This window comes from Erinaceus europaeus, chromosome 1 (assembly GCF_950295315.1).
Source record: "Erinaceus europaeus chromosome 1, mEriEur2.1, whole genome shotgun sequence".
Classification (NCBI taxonomy): Eukaryota; Metazoa; Chordata; class Mammalia; order Eulipotyphla; family Erinaceidae; genus Erinaceus; species Erinaceus europaeus.
In genome coordinates, this window is record NC_080162.1 from 111,258,215 (window position 1) to 111,267,674 (window position 9,460).

Sequence of the window (9,460 nt, forward strand, 5' to 3'; positions counted from 1 at the left end):
AAACAAAACCAGAAGGAAGCAAACTGTTCCTAAAGTTTAAAAGAACCATAGGGTGGTTATCTCAGGGAGGTGAGAGAATAGGGGGCACAAAACTTTGGAGGTGGGTGTAGTATGGAACTGTACTATATTATATTATTATGCACTATAATTTTATAATCTTATAACCTACTATTAATCACAAATTAAAAAATTTTAAAAAAATCATGTAGCTGATGGGCAGATGGCTTACTGGTAGAGTGCAGGATGTGCATGCATGACATCTTGAGTTTAATCCCTGGTACCACACGCTAGAGTGGTGCTTGGACTCATTCTGTCTTGCTTAGTAAATGAGCAAAGAAACCTTTAAAAGCTGTGAAAAGGAGCCGGGTGGTGGTGGGTGCACCTGTTACAATGTTCAAGGACCTGAGGTCAAGCCCCCTGGTTCCCACTTGCAGGGGGAATGCTTTGCGAGTGGTAAAGCAGTGCTACAGGTGTCTTTCTGCCTCTCTCTCTCTCTCTTGCTGTCTGTCATCCCCTTCCCTCTTGATTTCTGACTGTCTCTATCCAATAAATAAAATAAAGATAATAAAAATTAAATAAAAAAGCTATGAGAATAGATTTGTTGTCTTAGGCTTTTAAAAGACATAACCACTTTGATTTTTGTTTATTTGAATTAGTGTGATTTATTTTGCAAGATGCTTACAATTTTTTGTCTTTCTTCCTTTCTTTTCTTTATTGGGGGATGGAGTTAATGGTTTATAGTTAAAATATAGTAGTTGGTACATGTGTAACATTTCTCAGTTTTTGAGTCATACTTTAACACCCCCCCCACACACACACACACATCATGGCATCATGTTCCAGGACCTGGGCACCTCCCCCTCCACCCTAGAGTCCTTATTTTGGTGCAAATTTTTTGTCTTTAACTTTGCGATAAAAACAAAGGTACCAGGGGCCAGGCGATGGAGCACTTCTGTACATAGTATGAAGTGCAAGGATCCTCCCAAGGATCCAGGTTTAAGCCTCCACTTCCCACCTGCAGGGGGAAACTTCACAAGTGGCATAGCAGGTCTTCAGGTCTCTCTTTTTCTCTCTCCTTCTTATCTCTCCCTCCTTCCTCAATTTCTCTCTGTCCTATCCAAGAAAGTGGAAAAAGTGTCTGCCGTGGGTGGTGGATTTGTAATGCTGGCACCAAGCCCCAGTGATAAACCTGGAGGCAAAAAACAACCAAACAAACAAACCCCAAAGGTTCCAGGCAATCAACATATGTTCATTATTTTAGCATTTGACCCCTCACTCAGAGACCACTTTGCTTTTCCGACTTAGGTGGTTATGAGCTGGGTTTTTCCATGTGCATATAAAGTGGGGAATAAAGTCAAGGAAATGGAGACCCTGCAGGGGAACAATTATGAAGATGAACTATGGATTCCAAATTGGACTAAGCAGCAAGTAAAGACAGCAGGGAAGTAATGCATAAGCAGGGAAGTAATGCATAATGCAGTAATGGAGGGAGTTAGTGCAGTAGAGGTCTTGAGGAGGATAAATAATGGTTTCACTGGTGGGATACTAATAGGCAGTGGAGGAGAAGTACCTGTAAGAGTGGAGAGCCTAAAACTGAGATTCGGTAGTGATTCTGTCTCCTTTAGAAACTGTTTGTGACATGGGGAGGAACCACGCTAGAATGGGAAGTGGTATCGAAATCAGGGAACTCATCAGCTAGTCTAAGTTTATCCACTGGGATGTTGCATTTTCCAAGAGAATGCCGGAGGTACAAAGATCACTGTAGTCCGTTGAATGAGCTCAGGATTTGACTTGGAATCCTGTTAATTATAAACTGGAGAGAAGATGGCTGCAGGGCATGGCCCCTAATTAGGGTGGGGAGAAGTTATTTGATACAAAGGCAGACAAGGAGGGCACTTACAGGTTACTACTGGGAGAGGTGACCTGAAAAGACTTCAGTAACAGTTCAGGGGGACTTAGTGACCTTTGGGCACAGCCGACTTGCTGCAGAAGGGGAAAGAAGAGTTAAGGGGGAAGCCAGGGTCAGGAGATGCTTACTGCTGGATCACTGAGAAGATGAGATTTAAAATAATAAAAAAAACTATTTTAAATTAAACAATCAGAATACTTAACTATGGCTTGTGGTGATACCAGGGGCATTGACCCTAGGATCTGGAAGCTTCAGGCATGAAAACCTTTTGCACAACCACTACGTTGTCTCCCCAGCTCCGAAGGTGTAATCTTGAGAAGGTAGTTAGTTAAACAGGTATGAAGTGCAGGCAGGGTTGGTTCCCTGAGTGCGTGATCTATGTAGTCACAGAGACACCGACTTGGAAGTTATCGCTGTTTGACTCAATGTACTGTTGTTGCTATCTTCATCCTTTAAATGACTTTTGAACAAGGAGTCCTGCTTTTATATTTTGTTATGAGTCCCCATGAATTACTTATAAGAATCTGGGATGGGGGTCTAGGTATATATCTTGGGAGATAATCTAGTTCCATGGTCCAGTGTGTATCAGGCTGTCTACCTATGCTTTGCCTATCCTTTCTTCCTTCCCTCCTTCCTTCCTTCCGTCTTTTTTTTTTTCTTGCCTATTGCTGGGGCTCAGTACCTGCACTATGAATCCGCTGTTCCTGGAGGCCATTTCCCCCCATTTTATTTGCCTTTATTGTTGCCCTTGTTGTTGTCATTATTGCTTTTGTTGTCATTGATGTCATCGTTGTTGGATAGGACAGAGAGAAATCAAGAGAGGAGGCGAGACAAAGAAGGGGAGAGAAAGTGTCCTGAGCAAAGAAATTTGAGCAAAGGATTCACTCAGAGAGTATAATATTTTTTACTTACTTTAGATGCCATAGAAAGATCACACAATTCATACAACACACAGCCAACCTGACAGCCCCCTCCTTACTTAATATCTGTATGCAGGTAAGGCTGGCTCACAATGTGGTCACCACTGTCTGTGTTGCTGGGAAGTGGTCCTTTTGTTCTGCTGGTGCAACCGATAAGTGAGGGACTCTGGCAGCTAGGAAACTAAGTTACTGAGGCTAGCCATGTGTGCTTTAAGTTTAGCCACACCAACAGCATGCCATTCAGTAACAATGGAAATTGCTTGCTTTTAGCTGGTTTTCTGAGCTTCTGTTTATGCTTAGCTTGCCTCTGGTTTCAGAGTTACATCTCCTTTGGCAACATTCAGGTTGATGTCTTATCTAATGCACACATATGTTTCTGTCTTATCACATTATGCAGCTGCTCTATGGTTACTAAAGTTACACTTGGTTTACAAGTTCATGTTCACTACATTTATATATTCACTACATTAGGGTTACATGTTCACTACATTTATATATTCACTACATTAGGGCTACATGTTCACTACATTTATATATTCACTACATTAGGGTTACATGTTCACTACAGAAAGACACCTGCTGACCTTCTTCACTGCTTGTGAAGCGAGCCTCCCCTACCCCCCGCAGGTGGGGTGCCGGGAACTCAAACCTGTATCCTTACTCCGGTCCTTGCACTTTACGCCATGTGAGCTTAACCCACTGCTCTACCACCTACCCCCCTTTCTTCCTTTCTTTATGGTGCTGGTACAGACTATTCATATCAATTAGCTGTGCCAAGGATCAGGATTCACGTCCTATGTGTATTGTCATTAGTATATTTGAATAGCTTTACTTGGATCTCTCAGCATAACTTTTCAAGTAGTTGATAGGAAGGGATTGACCACACCTACTTTAGAAGTTTCAAAAAGTTAGCAATAGGAAAATTTCTCTAAATAGGGGATATTTCTGTCACTGGTAACAATTTTTTCTCTCACTTTATGGACTTGATTTAATGAACACCAAATGCAACAAGGAAAAGGAGAGCCGCAGGTGTCTCTGTCTCTCTCCCTACCTCTCCCTTACCTCCCAATTTCTGGCTGTCTCTATCCAATCAATAAAGATAGTAATATATATGTATGTATATATATATATATATATATATATATATATTCATATTTGTTCAAATGGGCATTGTAAGAGATTGGACTTTCTCAATATTCCCCCCCAAGTTCCACCTTCCCTTTTTTTAAGGATCGAAGAGAATATACTTGTCTTTCACGTCTGCTTTGATCAGTGTATCATTTGTATCATTAGACAGAGTTTCTGGCTGTATAGCTTCATTCCTGTAAGTTTCCAGTGTTATCCATCTGTTAGTGCAACAAAAAAGAACTGTCAAAAACACAAACATCAATTCAGGGCCGACCTAGCAGCAGCTGATTTAGAATAAATGGGTGACTTTTCCTTTCTTTTTTTTTTTTCCCTTTCTTTCTTCTTCTTCTCCTTTTTTTTTTTTTTTTTTTTTGTCCTGTAGAATCTGTTGCCTCTATTGACCACACATGCTTGTAAACACCAGCATCATAAGTTTGCTGCTGTATTTCACATTAGGTGTGTGAGGAAAAAAAAAGCCCTCAACACAGCAAAGATTAGTTTTTGTGCATTCAAAATGAGATAAGCAAGACCTACACTGGAAATGACCTTATTTATCTTGTTCATTCTTCACATTTTATCTCACTTAAGGAGCAGGAAAATCAATCAACTTCTTTTTGCCTGTGACATGCAGTGTGGCTTGCACAGCGCAGGACAGGATGTGGGGCTTTTGAATGTCATCAGCTTAACTAAATACTAAGGCATTCTCTTCATTTCAGTAGAACATAAGAACTTAACAAAGATGCTAGTGGCCAGGTGGTGGTGTACCTGATTAAACGCACACATTACAATGCACAGGACCCAGGTTCAAGTCCCTGGTGCCCACCTGCAGGGGGAAAACTTTGTGAGTGATGAGGCAGGGCTACAGGTGTCTCTCTGTCTCTCTCCCTTTCTATATTCCCCTGCCCTCTCAATTTCTTTCTGTCTCTATCCAAAAATAAATCAAATAAATTTTAAAAATGCTAGCAAAACATTAAACACAGGAGACTGGCATTGAAAATGAGTGAAAGCTGTTGAAATTTATTGCACAGCTAATGTGTAACAGCTGTTAGACACTGTGTACAGTCACCAGGTCAGCTAGTAGGCATCTTCTCACTTCCTTTTGTCATCGCAGAAGATAAAATGACAGCCCTAGGTGACTTTCTTCCCATTTCTCATAGCAGAAAACAGACATAGAGATGAAGAATATTGGTCATGAATTCTAAGCCATGGAAAGAGGCAGGTATATCTAGAAATAAAGAATATGCTTCAGTGTGGTTCAGGAAGTGGCACAATAGATAAAGCATTAAACTCTCAAGCATGAGGTCCTGAGTTCGATCCCTGGTAGCACAAGTACTAAAGTGATGTCTGTTTCTTTCTTTCTCTCCTCCTGTCTTTCTAATAAATAATAAATAATTAAAAATATGCTTCTCCCAATCTCATATTGTATATTGGATTTCAAGAAGTGTGGTAGTAGGGAGTTGGGCAGTAGCACAGTAGGTTAAGCACACATGGCACAAAGCACAAGGACCAGTTCAAGGGAACCGGTTCAATCCCCCATCTCCCCACCTGCAGGGGGATTGCTTCACAGGCAGTGAAGCCGGTCTGCAGGTGCCTATCTTTTTCTTCCCCTCTCTGTCTTCCCCTTCTCTCTCCATTTCTCTCTGTCCTATCCAACAATGACGACATCAATAACAACAACAACAATAATTACAACAATAAGAAAACAAGGGCAACAAAAGGGAATAAATAAATAAATATTTTTAAAAAATCTAAAAAAAAAAGAAGTGTGGTAGTAAAGGCATAGTTCCATGGTAAAAGGGGATACTTTGATTTTCTGGTCATTTGGGGAATGGTATAGACTTGAATCAGTGTATCTGCTTGGACACTCATGGGAAGAAATCTAGGCATTTAGAAGACACGTATCATCCTGCCCGACTCATCTCTCTCAACATGTCCCTGAAGTACAGTTCCTGTGTGTGTTCTGATGCTTTTACTCCTAGCCTTCCTTTGTGGTCAGTTGTGTGTGTGTGTGTGTGTGTGTATTGGGGCTTTATGAAAATGTAAAATATTAAGATATTTAGGGGGCCTGGGTGGTGGCACAGCTGGCTGAGCGCACATTACAATGTGCAAGGATCCTGGTTCGAGTCCCCAGTCTCCACCTACAGGGGGAAAGCTTCACAAGTTTTGAAGCAGAGCTGCTGGTGTCTCTCTGTGTCTTTCCCTCTCTATGTCCCCTTTCCCTCTCAGATTCTGGCCATCTGTATCCAAGCAATAAAGATAAATCATAATAATAATAAGACATTTAGCAAAGGATTACCTCATCCATAGTCACTCAGCTTGTCACTATCCAGCAAGAGAATATATTTGAGCCTTTATCTTGGTATTTAATCCTCTCTCTTTTTGTTTATTATTTAATTTATTTGTAAACTAAAAAATAGAAAACATCAACAAAACCATAGGATAAGAAGGGTAAAATTCCATACATTTCCCACCACCAGAGTTCTTTCTCTCACTCTCTTTGAGCAACACTAAAGCTTCTTTTAGTGTGGTGAGGGCTGGGCTTGAATCTGGATTGCATATAGGCAAAGCAGCACACTATCTAAGTGAGTTATTTTGCCGACCCATTTTAGTTTTGTCTTTGGGTAAATTAGTGGAAATGAGGAAATAAGAAAATACACATGCTTCAAAAAACACGTATGTTGTCCAGTTCTAACCATAAAAGACCGTTTCTTGTCCTTAGCAGGCAATGCTTACGATGTCACCTCTTTCATCAGCTCTGCCTGCGATGTGATTTGGAACCATGTGAATATGTCAGCCTCCCCCTGACCTGGATGTACTCTGGGGGTTATCTTGGCATGTTGGGGGGTGGTAGCCTCACCTCAGGCACATTTTATATGTGTTTGATCTGGAGCTGGTCACAAGTCTAGGATTTGTGAGCACGTCTGACTTTCTAGGAAATAACTAGCTATAATATACATGGGACAGTTGCCCAGTTTGTTGAAAACTAATTAATTAATGAGGGAGAGGAGGGGAAAGAGAATGAAAAGGAGAAAAAGGAGGAGGAGGAGAAGGAAGAGGAGGATGAGGATGAGAAGAAGAATAATAAGGAGAAGGAGGAGGAGGAGGAAGAGGAGAAAGAGGAGGAGCAGAAGAAAGGAAACCAGAGCATCAGTCTGGCAGATTTGATGCCAGGGATCAAACTTGGGATCTCATGCTTGAAGGCTCAACATTTAATTCAATGCAGGAACTTCTAGGCCGCATTGAAAATTAACTTTAGTGTCAAGAGTCTCTGTCTCTGTCTGTCTCTGTCTCTGTATCTCTCTCTCTCTCTCTCTCTCTCTCTCACACACACACACACACACACACACACACACACACACACACACACACACACACACTCTTTGCCACCAGGATTATAGCTGGATCCACTGCTCTCAGTGGCCATTTTCCCACTTTTTTATTCCATTTTTTTTTGACAGGATAGAGAGAAATTGAGAGGGAGATAGAGAGGGAGAGAGAAAGATATATACCTGTAGACCTGCTTCACTGCTCATGAGGTGTCCCCCTGCAGGTGGGAAGCTGGAGGCTTGAACTTGGGTCCTTGCACTTGACTAGGTACACCACAGCCCAGTCCTGAGAGCTTGTATCTCTATAGCACCCACATCTGCAAACAGTTTGAACCCCTTACTTATTAGTATGGGATACTCTATTTATATAAAACATAAAAAGAATTAGTGTGTTTCCTATGTGGTGTGTCTTTTAAATTCTCAAAGTAGTCAACTCCTTTCTTTTCTCTCTTTTTTCTTTCTTCCCTAAATATCGCCATGTTAAAAAAATGCTAAAACTGGAAATCCAGAAAGTAGAAAGAACCCACGTGATTTTGAAGCATAGACATGTAAAATGCTCATTATGTCATAAGAAAAATCATTACAGGTGAAGGGTATCAGCAAGCATCACACAATATGTTATCTTTGAGCAAAGCTGTAGCATGGTATTCACTTTCCTTGGTGAGAGGCAGGAGAAAGGACATCTCAGGCAGAAGAGGGGTCTAAAAGGACATGAACTGGTTGGGAAAATATAGTTGGGGTCAACATTGCATAAGGACATGGAGGAAGTGAGCTGGGGAAATGAGTGTGGATTACTGAAGACCATTTGTTGGTATGCTTCTAAATTCTGCTTATAAGACCTTCAGTTTTGATCATCACATTAGGTTCGCTTGTATTACTTATGATGTGGTCTATTTACATAATCACTGTTTTACCTGGGTCCCGCCCTGCCTGCAGGGTATTGGTTTAATCCCCACTGGTTAGATGAAAGCTTTTTATGTTCTGTTCGTGCTCTTTTTTTGCTCTGCCCCCTCTCCTAGTCATTTCCTTTCCCTTGCCACTTCCGGTGAAGAGATGCATAAAAGGCGATGTATCTGATTAATAAACGAGATACTGCTTCCCAGCTCAGCCATGAGTCCCTGGTCGTCTCTCTACCACCCGTGAAGCTTGCCCAGCCCAGCACATGGCGCCCAGAACAGGGACACACAAGCAGCAGATCTAAGAAGACCAGATAAGTAAAGCCGCTTGGCTACCCATCCGTCATGGCCTACCTTTTATGAAGAGGTTTCCCAAAGCCTCTACTCTTTCTTCATGAGAAAGTTTCTCTGTCTCTGGAACATTTTGCTCTGGGCCACACTTTGGTTCCCTAACCGGGAACTTTGGTTCCTTATGACCGTGATCGTAGAGCTTGGGAGATGCGTGGAGATTTCTCCTGGGACTTTCTGGACTCCCTCTCCCATGTTTCCCAAGGAGAACTAAATTTTGCTCCGGGCCAAACTTTGGTTTCTTATGACCATGATCGAAGAGCTTGGGAGATGCACAGAGATTTCCCTTGGGGCTTTCTGGACTTCCTCTCCCATGTTTTCCATGGAGAAGGACTACTCTAACTTGAAGAGCATTCTCCAGTACCCTGGCAGTCCCCAAGAATGGAGACACATGGTTAGTAATACCTTCCTGATTCAATTCTTTCTTCGATGGGAAGACATTTTTAAAAATGGGTGCCTGCAGCAATCCAGAAGGAACCATCAGAAGCATCCTAAATGGAATTTCGAGGAGCTTTTTGGACTAGGACACCCTCTGGGGACTCATGATGCTACATGGTGAGATGTGGATAATCTGGTTCAAGGTGAAAAAAGCAAAAAATGCCTACCACTTTTCTCTCGATTCCCCCCTCATTGTTCTCTCAGAATATCTTAAGTTTGCTGTCTGCTTTCAGTTGCATTTCATAAGAGAGTGATTTGAATGACTGAATTTTTGTATGACATTGACTTAAAAAAAATGCTGGATGCAGCCATGATTTCTAAAGACATCCAGAAACAGTCCAAAAAATTGTTTTTTTTCTCTTTTGATTTTTTACGTCTTGGAAACGTTTTTACGTCCTGCAAACTGTATGAGTATGGGCAGAGTAGAAAGAGCAATGGTTATGTTAATGATTCTCATGCTTGAGGCTTCTAACCATGGTTCTTTTATTGAGTTTA